The 19,328-nt window shown below is 43.5% G+C and overlaps 1 protein-coding gene across 4 annotated transcripts in view; it reads right to left on the bottom strand.

The window, feature by feature from the left end:
- The window catches only part of CCDC186 (coiled-coil domain containing 186), a 59,391-nt gene extending 50,693 nt beyond the window's left edge, over positions 1-8,698 (bottom strand). For 2 of the 4 annotated variants that reach the window (XM_073354303.1, XM_073354306.1), the window contains exon 1: positions 8,559-8,698. The gene's annotated coding sequence lies outside the window, so the exon portion shown is untranslated. Of the gene's footprint in view, positions 1-4,121; positions 4,201-7,891; positions 7,987-8,558 lie in introns of those variants that run through there. The other 2 variants (XM_073354304.1, XM_073354305.1) reach the window with 2 other exon arrangements.
- Positions 8,699-19,328: the final 10,630 nt, after the last annotated feature.

Below are 19,328 nucleotides of genomic sequence, written 5' to 3'. Positions count from 1 at the left end.
CCTGATGATCACTTTAGATAAGCTATTACCAGCTGGACAGTGGGGTGGGAGGAGGTATTTTTTCATATTCTCTGTATATATATAAAGTCTGCTGCAGTTTCCACGGCATGCATCTGATGAAGTGAGCTGTAGCTCACGAAAGCTCATGCTCTAATAAATTGGTTAGTCTCTAAGGTGCCACAAGTACTCCTTTTCTTTTTGCGAATACAGACTAACACGGCTGTTACTCTGAAAGGAAACTACTTTGTTACTAATTCAATAGTTACTAACTACTTAGTTACTAACTACTAGAAAAACAAATCCACATGATGCAATGTGGCATGGTCTACACTTCATCACACAGTTTTACACTAGGGTAGTATTAAAGGAATAATGATTTGATACTACAAAATATTCTGAATTTTTATAATTATGTGATTTGTGGTAAAAAAAAATTCAACTTTAATTTAAAACCATGGGTCTCATGGGCTAAGGTCACTAACTATAATCATTTAATTAGGGAAAGAAATAGGTCAGCATGCCCAGTCAGTGTCTAGGAAATGTATAGATATGCATTTGTCATCAGAGCACGCTTTATGACACATGTACTGTACACATAGTACAGTCTAACAATTAAAATTGAACAGAGAGCTCTTGCAGCTTGGATTATATGACAGCTATGTTGTTACTCAAATCTCAAAGCATTTACTCAGCTGAAAGTAAAAGGACTGAACACGTCTTTGTACTTCAGTCGTTCCACCAGTCTGGAGAGGGGGAGGGTAGATTTTTTAATAGAACAGGATATCTTCAGTTACTGTTTTATGTTCATTGCATAGATCAAGACAACTAGATTTCCTGTTCTATTTCCAAGTCAATAATACAACACATCTTTAATTTGCATGGTGTCTTTCATACAAGCTGCATCACAATACACTTTATTGAATTAAACAATACTACCAGAAGTAAATGAGAGAGAATTTAAGCAGTAAAGGCAAGTGAGAAAAATGTATTTTCAACCAAGATTCATAAGGAGATGGGGAATCAATTAACTGGAGAAATAAAGAAATTGTGTTCTACATGACAAGAAATAAAGAGGAGCTGCCTCTCATACAGGTCCATCAGTTATGGCTATAATTAATATTGTGCTTTATTAGGTTAGCATATTTTATTCTCTCTAGTATGCTTGCTGCTAGTTATATATACGCTACAGAGTTGACAATTATGGTCAGAGCATGTGCAGAGTGACAGAAGAGAGATTGCTGCTAGAAGTTCAAAAGAAGAAACAAAGGTCCATGAAGTCAGTTACAGAAAGTCTATGGAGGATTTTAACAACAAAGGGAGGGTTGGAATCAGATCCTTAAATGAATATTGGACCAGTGGGTGCTGTTTGAGGATGATGCTCATATAATCATGGGATTTTTGGTACATGTGAAAGGGCAGGTGCAATCTGGAGAGATGGGACTCAGGGAGGCCAGGGCAAAGGACTGTGCAATATTAGAAAAGAGGGGAGTAAAAAGGGATACTTTCAGATAAGATGGAATTGAGTCAGTGACTCGGATAGGCATCATTGTGGTTGTAGCAGTGATAAACACCAAATAGCAATGAGGTTACAGAAGTGTAAGTAAATTGACAGTCAGAGTCAAGGAGAGTTTTGCTCGATTGCCAACTGGCTTTTCAAAAGTTAGACCGGCTTCTGTCTTCAGTAACCTTGTTAACTATCATACCAATAAACTCTGTGTCTAGACTGGCCAGGAACTCCCATCAGCTCGATGACTCAATTTTCTGCATGTTTTCAGCAGCAAAATCATGCACTTTTGCATCTGCTCCAGTCTCAACACTGATTTTGGTTAGTAAGATAGATGAATGATTCCAGAGAGATACCTAAGTTATAGCAGTAACTGCCTTTTTACCAGTATAGTTTCCTAGGATTCTAGCCAATTGTCATCTTGGGGAAATTATGTTCTGTCAGTCTAAAATTTCCCTTATAGGTTCAAGATTCCCTCCTCTCACACACACACAAACTTCTGCCCTTTATAAAACAAGCACAAAACCCTACTCTGTAATAATGCTAGTGCAGATCAGTTGCTGTGACCCAAATTATGCAGCGACCAATGATATCACAATAGTTTTCAGAATAGCAGCCATGTTAGTCTGTATTCGCAAAAAGAAAAGGGGAACTTGTGGCACCTTCGAGACTATCAAATTTATTGGAGCATAATCTTTCATGAGCTACATATCACTTCATCGGATGCATCACGAAAGCTCACAATAAAATAAATTTGTTAGTCTCTAAGGTGCCACAAGTACTCCTTTTCTTATCACAATAGTTGTTAACTCTATAGCAAATATAATGAATTCCAAACATACCCAGAGATAATAAAATATGCTAACCTAATAATGCACAATATTTTATTATAGATATAATTGAGCCACCCATTTCTGACTGAGAACTTCATTAAATCATAAAGATCTAGAGACCAATCATTTTGTAGCATGGACAGCTTAATAATACAGAGAATCTCATGCACTCCTCCTTTTACTGCTGGGGGGAATTCTGCACCACTGCAGAATTTGCACAGAAATTAATGTTCTGTGCAGAATTTACTCCCCGCACCTCCAGAACTGAGCTGCTGAGCTGATGGCCGCCACTAGGGGCCACTGGACCCAGCAGAGCCCAGCTCACAAATAGAAGACACTACCAGGGGAAGGAGGAAAGAGCAGCAAGGGTTCTGGGCAGCTGCAGTTCCTGGCACGCCCAGGAGGAAGCGTGCAGGAAACTGCACACAAGCCTGGATCCCAATAGGATCAGGCTGTTTCTCCCTCTGGGTCCCTGGTCTCTAGGGGTGTAGGGGGTGCATGCAAGTATCTGGCCTGGGGAGAAGGGGCCCATAGGTGGGCTCTGGGGGGGGGGGGGGTGAGTGTCTGAGTGGGGTGGAATCTGGAGAGATGTCTGGGCCCTGAGCTGGACTCCAGGGGAGAGGTAGCAGAGAAACAGGAACTGGGTTGTTTTAACTCTCTACTCCTGGGGGGAAAATTTTGTGTGTGTCTGTATTGTTACAGACACAGTTTCTGACTTTATTTTTAAATAAATTATAAAAATAATTGAAACTAGAGTGATTATATATAGTGTTATTTTGACAAAAAAAATGTAAAGTTTTAAAATACTGTATTGTGTGCAGAATTTTTTTGGGGGGGGGGCAGAATTTCCCCATGATTATTCTTTCCCATTTATAACCACATGGACCACTTCTCCTGCTCACTCAAAAATTGAATGGACCACTTATTCCTAGCCCTAATTGTGTAACATCCCTGTGGCAACTATAGTGATTGCTCACACAGAAGGATAATATGGGGAAAGTGTTTAATGTATTTTAGTGATGTTTTAATGGAATTTAAAAGCTTGAAACAAGATAGAGAGACAACTCTGATCAACTAGCTACCAGTCATGGGTCCACGAACAGCAGTCTGAGAACCTGTGTGTTTAAAATAAAGAAATTGTTTCTGCTGCCTCTTGTACTGCAAGCAATTCTTTCTAGGACAGCTAGTTTGATCATATTATTGTACCACTTGGCGGTGTTCACTTTGCTTGCTGATTTCCAACATAAAGCCAGCAATCCTGTACTAAGTTCCATTCCACTGTTTCAGAACAAAGTACGGATAGAAGACACCATGTAAAAAAAAGTTGTACTTTAGTTCTGTGTACTACTAAATAAGATAAGAATGATACGTTCTGTGCACGCAACAGGAGTAGAATATGCCTCTCAGTGCTGGTATACATGTGTTTAAGCACCATTAAGGAAAAGTGCTTAAAAAAAGCTCAACTCAAACATGGCTCAACATGGTTACAGATAAGATGGTTTCTAACATGGTTTGGCTTGAACTAAACCATGTTTAAAATCTGTGTTTTAAAGGTCTTTACTTAATATAGTATAACTTTCTATTTCCCTGTTTGACTGAGACAAGTAGTTTATTACCATTACTACTATTTAGACAGTGCAGGTCTAGGCAACATGGCAGTAAAACCACCTGAGCTCTATCTACACTAGCACTCCCTTCAGTGGTAGGGCAGAAGTAGGAGATTTCTCAAAAATTGCTACTATAAGACACTAGTCCTAATCATAGTTACTTCAAACATCGCTTACTTGGCTCATGGAGGTAGAACCAAACTGTGTTCCAGGCTGCCTGTCTACGCAGGGAAAGTCAAAGAGGATTGCAGCCGTGGTCAGGGCACAAATCTGTTTGTAACAGGAATGGAAAAGTCTACGGTGTATTAAGGCTGTAACAGTGCTCTAAACACAAGTGTAAATTGACACAGCTCTCTGACCCAGTGTAGACAAAGCCTCACTGTGTTATGAGCACTAAGCTTCAGGAGATGGGAGGGATAAAGGTAGACTGGCAGAGTACATAAAAGCAAGGAAATTTAGAGTATCAGACTATCATTTTATTTAATTGTTTTTAATGCTATTTATATATATTTAATGGTTGCAGGTTGCTCCATTTCAGCACTGAGGTGCAAAACTCAGGACTGTATATCTTCAAACCACTATGACTCACTCTAAAGGAATTGGAAAACAAGATATGCTGTTTTAACTGGGTTTTCTTTGCTTGTGTCACACCTTGTGCATTACCTTAGTATGTATTTTTTACATGATTCCTTTGAAGTACCTCTGAGTTTTTCCCCGTATCCTGCAAAGACTTCATATTGTGATCTGATTGATGTTTTGGCAGTGAAACCAATCACAGCTCAACTTGAAGATAAAACTTGAACATGGTTAGGTTTACCACTGGGGCTAGATTTGTTACAATTACAATGCAAGTCACTGGGCAACCAGAGTCTGTTAATATTTAGTCTGTCTGGTTCCAAGGTTACTGTACATGCGATGGTCAAAGTGGATCTATTCATAATTGTCGGGGGGAGGGGAAGGCGGAATCCTACAGTCCCAGCAATGGGGCTGGCCTGGGGCCCAAAACCAGTAATCTTTACACAGGGTTTTAAAACAGCCTTTAAGCTCTAAGGGCTTGCTAACAAAAGGAAGGGGAGGGGAGGGACAAGCAGATAAATAATCCTTCATTGGGGGAGCTGCAGCAGTGCAGAAACATATTTCATAATTTTCCCAGTGTAGAAAAGACTTAGCACCCTCCTAGCTAAACTGACACATTCCTAACTAAACCCGGTTGTTTCTGTACTGTTCAGCCACCCACGTCTCAAACCAGTGCAGCTCCACTGGCAACAGCCCTAGTGTAGCCTTGCTGCAGTAGCAGCATCTTAGCTACCACGTCATCCAGACCCGCTCTGGGCAGGGGTGGATGACTTGCCTGCTGAAGTGCCAATTAACTCCTAGTAACCTGTCTATATGAGAGCTCCCCCAGACCATTGCTAGTTAAAACACTGTAGCACCCTGAGTTGGCTACGTCAGTGGTTTTCAACCTTTTTTCATTTGCAGACCCCTAAAAAATTTTGAACGGAAGTGCAGAAATCTTGGACATAGGCTGCAGACTCCCAGAGGTCTGCAGACCAAATTGAAAACTAAGTCATGGGTTGAGCCAGTGTGAACTAAAATGGGTTTTTAATTAAAGGAGTTTCCAAAAGTTGCTACAACCCTGCAAATCCAAAGTTAAAGAACAGCTGAAATATGGTACTGTTCCATATATACTGATCAGTCAGACTCATGTGTTACTGTGCTGGAGCATTTCTATATTACAACAAGGTCCCCCTGCAAACTTTTAAAAGTGCGGATGGGACCAAAATATCAGTGCTCAGGAGACCCAGATGAGTGAATAAGCTTTAAAGGTAAATTCATTAATAGAGGTCTGTTAAAGATGAGAAGTATAGTGGGCACACAATATTCTTTTAATGTTAACTTTTCAAATATAAATCTCATGTGCTCCCAGGAGTTAGGAACTATACGAACCTATGAAGGAAAACGTGATCCTAATTCCCACGAGCACATGAGATTTTACATTTTAAAAGCCACTACTGAGTGCACATTTGTCCACACTTCTGCATAGCCAGTTTCACTGTTTCCCATGAAGAGTCAGTTTATCAGTTTCCCCTGTTCATGAGAGTCTTCCAGAGAGCAACAGCACAGAAATATACGTTTTTTTAAATAAAGCAGGAAATTGTGACTATATTCTATCCAAGAAGTTAGCAGGGAAGACTCAAAGGAAATGAAACTACTTTTTAAAAATTATTTTATTTTGATGAAGCCAACTAGATTTCACCTGGATAATGTCCCTTTAAAGTTAGTATCTGTAAATTTGATATTATGAAGCACTTTCGGATTTTTTTAATGGGTGCTGCATTATTAGTATTATACTGTATTATTTTACCTTTCATAAAGGAAATTCTACTAGAAGAAAAAGTAAACAACAAAAATAAGAGTACTGTATTAAAAAGAAATAAAAGGGCAGATTGGGATCTTCATGTGTAAAATCAATCCTGCAACACAACCTGCCCAGATCTTCAAAATGTCTCTCTGAGGTTCCTGGAACTCTGTGTGGGTTTAAAGGATCCACCAGTGAAGATTGCTTTCTCAGGATCAGAGCTAAAAATATGGACTACGCAAACAGAATTTTTCTTCTTGCCTGAGTTGCTGTAAAACCTCCCATTTTTAAACCTGGAACTTCAGACAGCTCTTATAAATAAAAGCTGAAAATACATATTGTACTGCAGTAATCTTGCAAGGTTAAAAAAAAAATCCCTTCATGTCAGCTATTCCATAGCCTTCACATAGTTTTACCACAAAAACCGCAAGTGTATAATAGAAGCACAAACCGCAGAAACAATGGGAAGGCTTTGTACACTCTATGCATTAGGACAGTAAAAATATAATCAATACTTTCCACAGAGGGGGGAAAAAAACAAATATGAGGGGGGAAAATCAGATGATACACAGCAGGAGCTAGACACTTTAAAGCTTCTGAATGAGGAGATGGTATAAAGCTGCCTAGTCAAGACTTTAACCTCCTTGTATTCAATTTCATTTTGCTTTTTTCCCTCTCCTAAACTTGACCCTTTCCCACAGAGGCCACAAGTTACTGATGTCACTCCAACTACAGCTACCTGCACCTGGATTCCTTTGCAACAGATTCATTGAAATCTCATAGCAACTAGCAATTGAAAAGACCACACACAAAAGCCTAAAGTAAATTTTGTCTGCTGTAGTTTCCACTGTACAGAATAACCACAGTTAATATTTTATTATTATTAAAGCAATCATTAAATCTTGCTGTTTTATTATTAGTTTTCAATGTACATTTAGGGGCAGCTCTGGCTCTCAGTATTTAGAGAAAGAACAGGAGTACTTGTGGCACCTTAGAGACTAACAAATGTATTTGAGCATAAGCTTTCGTGAGCTACAGCTCACTTCATCGGATGCATTCAGTGGAAAATACAGTGTGGCGATTTATATACATAGAAAAGATGAAACACGGTGAGCTATTACCAGCGGCTGGGGGGGGGGGGGAGAACGAGGACACCTTTTGCAGTGATACTCAAGGTGGGCCATTTCCAGCAGTTGACAAGAACATCTGAGGAAGGGGGGTGGGGGGGGAATAGTTTTCCTTTGTGTAATGACCCATCCACTCCCAGCCTCTATTCAAGCCTAAGTTAATTGTATCCAGTTTGCAAATTAATTCCAATTCAGCAGTCTCTCCTTGGAGTCTGTTTTTGAAGTTTTTTTGTTGAGGAATTGCAACTTTTAGGTCTGTAATCGAGTGACCGAAGAGACTGAAGTGTTCTCCAACTGGTTTTTGAATGTTATAATTCTTGACATCTGATTTGTGTCCATTTATTTTGTTAGTCTCTAAGGTGCCACAAGGCCTCCTTTTCTTTTGCGAATACAGACTAACACGGCTGCTACTCTGAAACCAGTGTTTAGAGAAACACCAAAGCTCCTTAGAGTTTTATTACCTAATCACTTTTGGTACTTTGGAGAAGGAAATAAAAGCACTAAACTGTCAGACAACCCAGCAGGCAGCTGCACACCAGGATCATCGGTGACGATCCTATTAAAGAAAAGAAAAAGAAAAGAAAAGTACTTGTGTCACCTTAACACCTAGGGAGGCAGCTCTAGAACGCTGACTGGCAAGAAAGTCAGGACTCCTGGGTCCTCTCTTCCTCCGTCACTTGGGGCCTCTGTTTGCGTGCGCCCCTGGATCAGTGGCTACAGTAAGGATTCCCTAACTCCCAGGCAGAAGGGGAACGTCAATAACCAGCCTGGCCATAAAGTGCTGCGAGATCTTTAGACAAGAGAAGGGGGACAACCATAAACCATCAGCATGATCCTAGCTCCCTTGTCCACACCAGGCTTCCCCAGCGAACTCTTCCGGGCGGGGGGGGAGGATAGCGTCCTAAGCATCAGGGGTTAAAACTCTTCAGCAGCAAACTAGGGAGGCGAACTAGCGAAGCAAGTCGAACGCGGGGGTCGCGATCAGCCAGGGCCGGCACCCGACGGAGAGAGCTGGGCAGGGGCACAGGGGGCTGAAATGCACCGAGCCAACCCCCGCTTCCACCCTCCCTGCCGCAGTCCCACTGACCCCGGCCACAGCCTCCCGGTCCCCCGCCAGCGGCCTCTTACCCGCTTGTTAGGAGGGTGGGAGCCAGAGCGGCGGCAGCGCCTCCATGGCCGCGGCGGGGGCCCCCGCGTTGTTCCTCCTCCTGCGGCAGCTCCCGGCCGCAGCTGGGCGCTGACACATCAACAAAGATGGCGGCCGCAGACGGCCCGCCCGCCTCGGGTGGGCGGGAGGCGGGGCTGGCGCTGGCGCTCTGCCCGCAGCGGGCCCGGCCTGTGTGGCTCGGGCGGGCGGGGGAGGCGCTTGTTGCCGGTGCGGAAAGGCTTCTCCTGTGTCCCTGCCCCACCTTTTTTGCACGGCGCTTCCCCGTCTCTTACTCACAAGGCCCGACGCTAGCAGTGATGAGGATGATGAAGGGCGGCAGGAATCCGACGGAGGGATGCCTCCCACTGGCACCTGCTCCAGGCCCTCCTGGAGGAGGGACCACAGCTCCCACCCGGGGCTCGTCTACACTCACAGGGCGCTACAGGATTGCTTCTCCCGTCAGTGTAGTTTAGCCCCCCCCCCCCCCCCCCAGGCAGTAGGTGTGGGAGGAGCTCTCCTGTCAACACAGGGCTGGCTGCCCTGGGAGTTAGGTCAGTGTAACTCGGTTGTGCAGGGGTGTGGAAAATCTGAGTGACGCAGTTACACTGACATAAGTTGGCCGTGTAGACCAAGCCTTCTTCCTACTCCTTTGCTGCATTATTTGTTATTGCTGTTTAGTATCTCCAGGGGCCTTTACTGCATTATTAGTTTATGTGATCTCACAGTCCCAATGTGCACTCGTGAAAACTAAGGCCCCTCTTCAGCAAACTACTTAAGCGTACACCTAACTATAAGTAAGCCCATTGACTTCAGAGTTGGGCAGATACAAAGTAATTTGCGGAATCGGGGCCTAAAAAGTATACAAAATGTATTAGGAACGTAGGAATTGCCAGACTACATCAGACCTAAAGTCTAGTCCAATACTCTATTTCCAATAGTGGCCTGTGCTAGGTGCTTCGGAGGAAGGTGTAAAAACCCTGCAGTAGGCAGATGTGGAAAAACCTGTCCCATACCCATACCTTGTGTCTTACGATTAGAGATTGGCTTGGGCCCTGAAGCATGAGGTTTAATAGCCATTCTGAAATTAGGTAGAATAATAATACCTGGCTCTTATATAGATCAGTAGATCTCAAAGCACTTCACGATTTTTAATTAATTAATCCTTACAACACCTCTGTGAGATGGAGAAATATTGTTATCCCCATTTCATAGATAGATAACTGAGGCAGAGAAAGGCTAAGTGAGTTGCCCAGATAGTAAAGCAGGGACTTTAACCCAGGTCTCCCAAGTCCTAGATTGGTGCCCTAACCACCAATTTTTAATTATTTATAATCAAGCTTACAAAGATTCCAAACCTGCAAATCTTAATTAAAGAGTGATCATGCTGACTTCAAGGAATACTCACCTTCTTAGGGTTGCAACTTGTACCCGGAATTTAAAAAAAAAATACATATATTCTATAACTAAAACATTAAACTTACCCGTCAAGTCACCTCCATTAGCTTCCCAAGTGCCTGTATGATCATCTTGCCTTCAGTCCTCAGCCTCCCTGTCTTATCTTTTCTTCATGTTATGATTATTATTTTTATATTATGTATACACTCAGTGCTCAAAATTGAGCTAACACCATACAGAGAGATATCAGAAAATAAAAAGGGATGTGGACCCAGGGACTCAAAGGGCTTCTAGTCAAGGGCTCGAATGCTGGCACACTTGCTTGATTTTATGCACTTACGTAGTTCCACTGGGTAAACTTAAGCATGTGTGTAAATGTTTGCAGTATCAGGACCTAAAATACAGACAAAGACTCAACTAGTGGTAGCAACAATTGGGTAGAAATAGAGGGAGAGATGGACAAAGCTTAAAAATATAATATCATGCAGATACTTAAGGCTAGTTAGGATGTTCACATGTTGATGGTTCCTCTATATATGTATATAGAGACACATGTATACTATGCCCCCAAACCTGCACTGTCTTGTGAATAATTTTAGAAAATGTAAATAGTTCTGCTGGTGTCAGGCTGTTTGGAGTGGCTCAGCTCAAGGAAGACTGTCAGAAAACAGGAAAGACACCCCAAACTGGTGGTATGTTCTATAATTAGATTTCACCAAGCCAGTACCAAATGTGAACTGGATCACCATACCATTCTTACCATGGCATCACAGACAGTCCCCTTAGATGCTCCAGTCCAGGGGTCGGCAACCTGTGGCACGCATGCCAAAGGCAGCACGTGAGCCAATTTTTACTGGCACGCTGCTGCCAGCCTGGGTCCCGGCTGCCGGCTGGCAGGAGCCAGCAGAGGGAACCCCAGTCCACCGCCGGTCTGGGGTTCTGTCTGCCGGCCCCGCTCAGCCTGCTGATGGTCTGGAGTTCCGGCTGCTGGCCCCTTGCCAGCCAGGGTGCCGGCCCCACTCAGCCCCACTGCTGGCCTGAGTGAACGGAACCCCAGGCCGACAGAGGACTGAGCGGGGCTGGCGGCTGGGACACCAGCTGGCAGGAGCTGCCAGAACCCCAGACCAGCAGCAGGTGAGCTGCTGCTGGTCTGGGGTTCTGTCTGCCACCCAGCTCAGCTCACTGATGGTTTGGGGTTCCGGATGCCGGCTGCTTGCCAGCTGGGGTCCCGGCCATCGGCCCCGCTCAGCCTGCTGCCGACCTGGGATACCAGCTGCTGGCCCTGCTTACCTCACTGCTGGTCTGGGGTTCCAGCCGCCTGCGGTTGGGGTCCTGGCTGCGGGCCCTGCTCAGCCCACTGCCAATCTGGGGTTCCATTGGGGGCCCCTGTAAATGTAAAATTTATTACTGGCATGCAAAACCTTAAATTAATGAAGACTTGACACACCACTTCTCAAAGGCTGCTGACCCCTGCTCCACTCTATCCTGCCATCCAGACAAATTGGACTAAGTGATAAATGGTCACTTACACCAAAGATCACATAACATTTAGGTTGCTTCCAGTCCCAAGGAACCAGTAACTTACCCCAGATCAACTGTACTCTAGCTCTTACACCAAAGACAACACTGGCAGCCAATTCTATAGTAAACTAAAGATTTATTAGCTAAGAAAAGGAAGTGAGCTTTATTGCGAAGTTAAAGCAGGTAAAATATAGGCACAGGTGAGTCACAGTTTGTAATTCCAAATAGTAGCAGCAATGTAATAAACTGCCAGTTTCCCAAAAGTCTCTAAGGGCTACCCAGAATAACTCTGGGGATGTGTCTCCTCGTTCAGTCATTCTGCCTGTCAGAATCCAAACAATCCAGAGATGTGGGATCTTTCCTTTAATCCATTCATATAGCTTCTTCTCACAGAAAACAAGCTGACAGTGTCACTACCCACATGGGCTTTTCCTTTGATGAGGGAGAGTGAGGAATGTTGACTGCCTATTTTGAGTCTTTGACCGCCGATCATCATTCACAGTGACCACTTGCTTTGAAATTTGCATTTTTCTGTTAAAGTTCTTCATTTGCATTTCAAAGGCTTTTTTCTCATTTGATGGCTCATTTGATGGGTTATTTAGTTACAGGGGTATACACAATGTAAATGTTTGCTATTACATTATAACAGGATACAGATAAGTGAAAACAATGCAAGTAACATCCCCTTAGTTTTCAAGACATTTAAAAACCAAATACATTCATATACACTTAACAATTAGTTTGATCTATACTAATACACAAGGGAATTGACCTGGGGCTTTGGCATGAGCTGACACCTGGTCTGCCAGTGTCACGCTGGGTTTTCTGGAACTACTCCCATATGGGAAGTTAAACCTGTGTGTATACAATATTGCCAACTTCAAGCGTTAAAAACCGTAAGTCAGGGCTCAAAAAAAAATCACAAGATTGTATGATTTTTTAAAGAAAATCTCATGCTTTTTAAACCATTCAGGAGTCTTTTTATTTGCCTTCTGATTTCTGAGCCTTTAGGGTACACTCACTTCACATTATCAAGATTTTCTCTGCAGCCATAAGGGCTAGAAACTTACTTGGAAAAAAAAAAAGAAAGAAAGCTGAGATTCTCATGCAATTATTTTTATTCAAGCAATGGGGGCTTTAGGAAAAGCACCAAATAGCAAGCATTGATAACATTGTTCATACATAGGTATACATACTTACAGTAATTTTGCATAAGGCTTTAAAAAAAAAGAAGTAGTATTTCAAAGTACCAATTGTAACTGGTCAGTGGCTATTGGCATATATAACCTTTTTGTAGTCCTAGCCCACGTCAGGTGCCTGGGGTTAAAAAACAAAGATCAGTCTCTTCCCAGGACTCCTCTGTGTTACATCATTATTTCCTTTTCCCCCATTTTAACTTGTATTTTTTGGGCAAGTGATACATGTATTGTGTTGTATAAAGCCCCAGTCTTGCAAGAAGCTCTGCATGAGCAGACCCTCATTTACTTAGATGTGGTGCTACACAGGCACCCATGCAGAGGTCCTTGCAGGATCAGCGCCTAAGTAATAAATAATAAAAGTAGCTTATCCTCACCTTAAAAGAGAATTATATCCACTCCCCACAATCAGTCCCCATGCACTCACAGGTCTCTAGGCCTGATTCACACATTGATGCCAATTAAGTGTAAATCAGTTGAAGTTAGTGGGTGAAATCCTGGCCCTATTGAAGTCAATGACAGCGTGCCACAGATTTCAGGGGGGCTAGAATTTCATCCAGTGAATTTACACTGGTGTAAGATCAGAGATAGGATCCTAGGTTAGCAGATAGATCGATAAAATGGCTTTGGCATTCAGTCCTAAATGTGTCTGCATTGCATTTCAGTAGCAGGTAAAAGGATTCTCATATGGTCCACAAAGCCTTTTGGAATGCAAGGAACTACACAAATGGCACTTATTAATTATAAGAAGACATAAATTGAAAAACCTACCTTGGCTGACTACCTAAGGGAAAATACCTATGTTTACCATAACAGAGAAGCTGGCAGAAGAAGCAATTGCTTCTTCTCTGCTGGAAAAACAATCCATTTCTTAAATGTTACAGTAGGAAAACAGATAGTTCCTTTGCTTTTTTATATACCTATGAAGTCAGTGGTTCTCTTCAGCTCCTGTAATTCAAAGCTGAAATGAACAATTTTAGGAATCTTTGGAATTAAATGTACCATATACATAGTCTTTAAAAAAATTAATTAGGGTGGACTTAAAGTTACTGTGGTAGAACAAAAAGAAAAGGAGTACTTGTGGCACCTTAGAGACTAACAAATTTATTTGAGCATAAGCTTTTGTGAGCTACAGCTCACTTCATCGGATGCGAATACAGACTAACACGGCTGCTACTCTGAAACCTGTGGTAGAACAGGATTTTTTTCCTCCCCACATTTTTCTGGAAAGTGGGATTTCAAAACACCCAGCTCAAATGTTAGAAAACCACAAAATGCTCCATAAAGGTCTCCTTACAGATCCCTGAAATGAACGTTGGCTTTATAAGAAACTCCACCCACAAGCTTCTAGAAACCAGGAAATGCTCCTTTAAGTTCTGCTTCTCACTCCTCTCTCAATGCTGCCCTCACTGGGATGTCAGTGCCTTTAGTTTAGGAATGGAGAATATTTGCCTAAATTATTAAATTGCAATAATCCCAAGATCCATTTGTAACATCAGTAAGGATATTTAAAACAAAATTATTTTAGGACCCTTTACTGATGGCACACACTAAGGCAGCTTGTAGGATTAATGGGCAGAAAGGATTCTCTTCCTATCCTATCTGCTCTCTCTGGCTTCTACTACAGCCTTAGGGCTAGAATAACTCCCAAATCACCTGTGAGAACCTTAGATTAGGGGACAATAGGGTGTTATTATTATTAATAAACATTTATACGATAGCACTGCTTATGCTTGGTGCTGTACAAACAGTTATAGAGACAATCCCTGAATCAGAGAATTTACAGTGTAAAAGACTCATGTGCTCTCTCCCTGTACAATGGAACCACATCTGTTCTGCAGCAGACAAGGGCCCTGTGCATTGCAGAGAAGGGGGCAGGATTTATCCCTTAATCATTTTTGGATGATGCTGATTTTGGCTTAGGGGTATTGTTTTATTATCAAATGGAAACAAAAAAGGGGAGGGGGCAAGCCAAAAAGATGTTTACACAATAATTCCATTCTTTACCTAAAAACATAATGATATGTTGCATTGCTATAGACCTTTCTATCAGAGGAACTCAGAGTACATTACAAATAGGAATATGTCTACACTGCAAAAAAAAAAAAAAAAAAGGTGTGTTCTTAACTTAGATTATGTAACCTGGTTTAACTTACTCAGGTTAAAATAGCTTTTAACTCATTGAGACCTACAGGGCAGCCTTGGGTTGTACTCAAGCTACTAACCTAAGTTATAAGCTAAGTTGATATGTCTTTGCCACCATTCCTGGGTTAGCGAATATGTAGGGTGACCAGATGTCCTGTTTTTATAGGGACAGTCCCATTTTTTGGGACATTTTCTTATATAGGCACCTCTAATCCCCCACCCCGTGTCCTGTTTTTTCACAGTTGCTATCTGGTCACCCTACTAATATGGATTTAGCTAACCCAAGTTAAGAAGACACCTTTTATTTGTAGTGTAGCATAAGTAACAAAACCCTTCTTGAACTATCGAGCAGTATTTTCACTATTTTACTGATGAGTAAATTGATTGAGACATGGCATTGGATCAACCCTCCCAGGGAGAAGTTTACCAGCACAAGCTTTTTCTTCTCTGAGCTCCCACAGAGTCACCACTGGATCTTGCCATCTACTGGTGATAGGAGCATTGAGGTGAAGGAAGAATGTCTGTACTAGGGGAACAGACATTGCACTAGGACTCAGAAGACCTGGGTTCAATTTCTGGCTCAGCCACAGACTTCCTGTGACTTTAGGCAAATCACTTAATTCAGCCTGTTCCTCAATCCCCTATCTGTAAAAGGGGGATTATACCTCCCTATCTCACAGGGGTATTGTGAGGGTAAAATCTATTAATGACTGCGAGGTGCTCAGATACTATGGTGAAGAGTGCCACATAAAAAGAAGGGTGTAAACACTAAAGTAGACCAGGCTGAAGCATTCTTAGAACTGTGTGTAGACCTGGATTTCAGGACACTGTGCTGAAAACACCTGCAGCCTTTCTTCATTAACACTACCATCGTTGCAAAGCTGCAGTGGGGCTGGAAAACGGGTACAACCTTATCTTGTGTAGACAGAGGAAGGGGAAACAAAAACTGAGCTGAAATAAAAAAAAATAATACTGCATAGTAAAAGAAAGGGGAAAAGAACAAAGGAAAGGGGGAAAAGAGAGGAAATGAATTGAAAATAGAAGACAAAGCAGCACCGTTTTCTAGCGCACGGTGCAAAATCTGTTTAAAACGTTTCAGAACAAAATGTGCTCCTAGGTCAAGACGCTGTGTCCTAAGTTTCATGTTGCAAACACATTTTTACAGCAAAGTTCTGAATTCATATAAAATGAGGTTGGCAGCTGAAATGCTGACAGACACTTAATTTTATTGGTGCTATCAGACAAAATACTAGTTATTGGAACACCCTTGCATGCAGTCTGCTGCTGAAATGTAACATTTAGCCCCGGCGGCTGACAGGGTTACCAGCTGTGGAGTGTAGCCAATTAAATCCAATTTAAGAAGAAACCCAAAGTTGCCCAAACATGTTCTGAGCAAGACGGCAACTTTTATAGATTCAACTGAAATCTAATGCCTGAGGGGAAATGGGTACAAAAGTTCTCCGCAGCCAACATCTGAGAAAAAGTAATCACTTTGATCTTCCATTCGCAGCCGAGTGTGATCCCAACGGCACATTGTGTGGCTAATAGTGAAGCTAGTGAATGTCCTTAGCCTTCATAGAACTCAGTTAATGTTCTGGAGGGACAGAGTGAAAACAACTGCAATAATTTTGCTGAACAAATGGAGCATGATTAATGTATTGTTTAATTGGTGCCCTGACAACCAGACTCTCATTGAAAATAAAGACAATTCAGTTTCAGCTCCTAAACTTAGGAGTGGCAGACATAAACAGAGTGCTGAAAATTAGAAGGTGACATTAAATTATCTCTGACTGGTCTGCTGGTCCCTCTTTCATAGAGCAGAAAGAGTTCATAGTGATGCAGCACTGAATCCACTGCAGAGACCATGGCAGCAACTGCCTATAGCTCACTGCCACAGCTCTATAGTAGGACTATGCAGATTCCAGCTCTGATTAAATAAGGTTACCTTTTGTAATAACCTTCCTTCAAAAAGATAATATCAGTTTACCAGCAGCGGTGACTCGGGGTAAGTCTACATTACAAAATTAAGCTGACTTAACTTACATCTACGCATAGCCACCGCAGTAATAAAATTGCTTTTGCATGTCCACATTACTCATTCTGTGTCGGCGGTGCATGTCTTCACTATGAGTGCTTGCATTGATGCAGAGAGCAGTGCACCGTGGGTAGCCATCCCACTGTACGACTTGCCACAATCTAGCAGGGACACAGGGCTGCCCGGTGGCTGGTGCTGGGCCGCACCGCCTGCCCAGCACTCTGGGGTGGGCTGCCTGGAGCCCCGGGGCTGGGGTGTGGCTACTGGGTCGCCTGGACCCCCGGGGCTCGGCAGCCACTCTGCCCAGGCACCTGGGGCTGGGGGCAAAATGGCTGCGCTGCCCAGGAGCTGTGGGTGCTGAAGCTGTGGTGCACTGGGGCTGGGGCCTTGCCCCCCCCTCGCCCATCCGCTGCAGGGCTGGGGGGCTGCGGTGGGGGTGCTTTGGGCTCCTGTGGAGGAGGGGGAGGTAGAAGGGGAGGGAGATGGGGCAGAAAGGGAGAGGCGGGGCCTCGGGCACAAGGGGAGGGACCGGGGGTTACCCTCCCCGGTGGCCAGGTCACCAGCTGCCCATGGCACAGGCTGTTTTGGGAAGGGTTTGCAATCCCTTATGGGGGGAAATGAGTTGCACAGGAGTCACTGATTTCAATGTCCCATGATGCAGTTTTCTCCATCCCATAATTTTATCTGCATCCCATAATGTTTTGCGCCTCTTTTCGAAAGCCTTGCAAACCCAAAGGTCCGTCATCTGTGTGAGAAGCTTGGCTCCTGCACACCTCTGCATTATTGTGATGAGCTTTGTGAGCATGGGTGCCTAATCCTGCAGTATCTGCAGAGCCACCAGAGGGGCCGCAGGGAACATGACAATTCTTTGTCGGCTACCTTGATGTGAGGCATAGACAGAAACAATTCCTGGTTGTTGTTATCATTCACGGAACAGCTGCAGACAGTGAAGTGCCGGCTTTGGGCCCGAGAAAGAAGCACTGACTGGTGGGGGATCACATCACTATGCAGATATGGAATGATGAGCAGTGGCTGCAGAAGTTTCGGATGCACAAGGCCACATTCCTGGATGTGTGTGTGGAGCTCACCCCTACCCTCCAGCTCAGTGACACCAAAATGAGAGCTGCACTGACAGTGGTGAGTGAGTGGTGATTGCTGTGTGAAAGCGATAAATTCGGAATCAATTTGGAGTTGGGAAATCTACCCTGGGGGTTGCCGTGATGCAAGCGTGCACGGTGTTTGTGCAGCTGCTACGAAGGACTGTGACTCTGGGCAATGTGCAGGACATAGTGGATGGTTTTGCAGCAATGGGGCTCCTGAACTGCGATGGGGCGACAGATGGCACACTGACTTTCCCCTGGTGTTATCTGGACCAGTGATCTGCTAGGTTACTCCAATCCTCGACTCTGGGAGCCAGCATTACCCTGCTCTGCTGTGAGAATCACCACTCCTGGGCTGTTCACGCACAGCCTCTAGCATGTAAGCTGCTCCCAGCTATGTGACTGAGCCCTTTTGGCCAGTTGCTGCTTGGATTGTGCAACCGAATGACACTAGCCAATATCTCCAGTCCCAGACACAAACCTAGGAACCTCTGTCTTGCAGTGTCCAGTTATGCCTGCTGGATGCTGCAAGCTTATATGAGTTCGTCAATTTAACAAAGAAATTGATATGTACCAGGCTTGTTATCCCAACGGGAGTCTCTGACACGCTTCAAACCAAACGCACTGCTTCAGGTGGAATAAACAAACACATTTATTAACTACAAAAGATAGATTTTAAGTGATTATAAGTAAAAGCACAAGAAGTCAGATTTGGTCAAAAGAAATAAAAGCAAAACGCATTCTAAACTGAGCTTAACACTTTCAATACCCTTACACATTTAGATGCTTCTCACCACAGGGTGGCTGGTTGCCCTTCAGCCAGGCTCTCCCCTTTGATCAGTGCTTCAGTCACTTGGTGGTGGTGTCTGTAGATGGAAGTGGAAGAGAGAGAGCGTGGCAAATGTCTCTCTCTTTTATCATGTTCTTTCTTCCCTCTTGGCTTTGCTCCCCCACTGACCGAGGGAAGGGGGGCTACTCACTCAAAAGTCCAATATAGATCCTTTGTTGCTGCCTAGGCCAGTGTCCTTTGTTCCTGTGAGACTAGGCTAGGTTTGTCCCATACATGCCCTGATGAGGTGTGAACTGCCCTTCTGCTCCTGGAGAGTTTTGCCTGGGCTTGTTTTAAGCCATGAGGACACATTTTCACTCTCAGAACTATATACATGAAATTACAACCTATAACATTTACTATAACAACAATGCTCAGTGCATCATGACCCTTCTGAAGACACCCAACATGACAAACTTTGCATTGGATACCACACAATCATATTATAAGGATGAACATGGGGGTGCAGGGTGTTCCCCCGAGGTACAGAGCGTCTCACACACACGTATCCCTATTTCGGCACCAGGTCA

This window comes from Lepidochelys kempii, chromosome 7 (genome assembly GCF_965140285.1).
Source record: "Lepidochelys kempii isolate rLepKem1 chromosome 7, rLepKem1.hap1, whole genome shotgun sequence".
Classification (NCBI taxonomy): Eukaryota; Metazoa; Chordata; order Testudines; family Cheloniidae; genus Lepidochelys; species Lepidochelys kempii.
The sequence above is the reverse complement of the archived record's forward strand: the minus strand, read 5'-3'. Positions and strand labels throughout refer to the sequence as shown.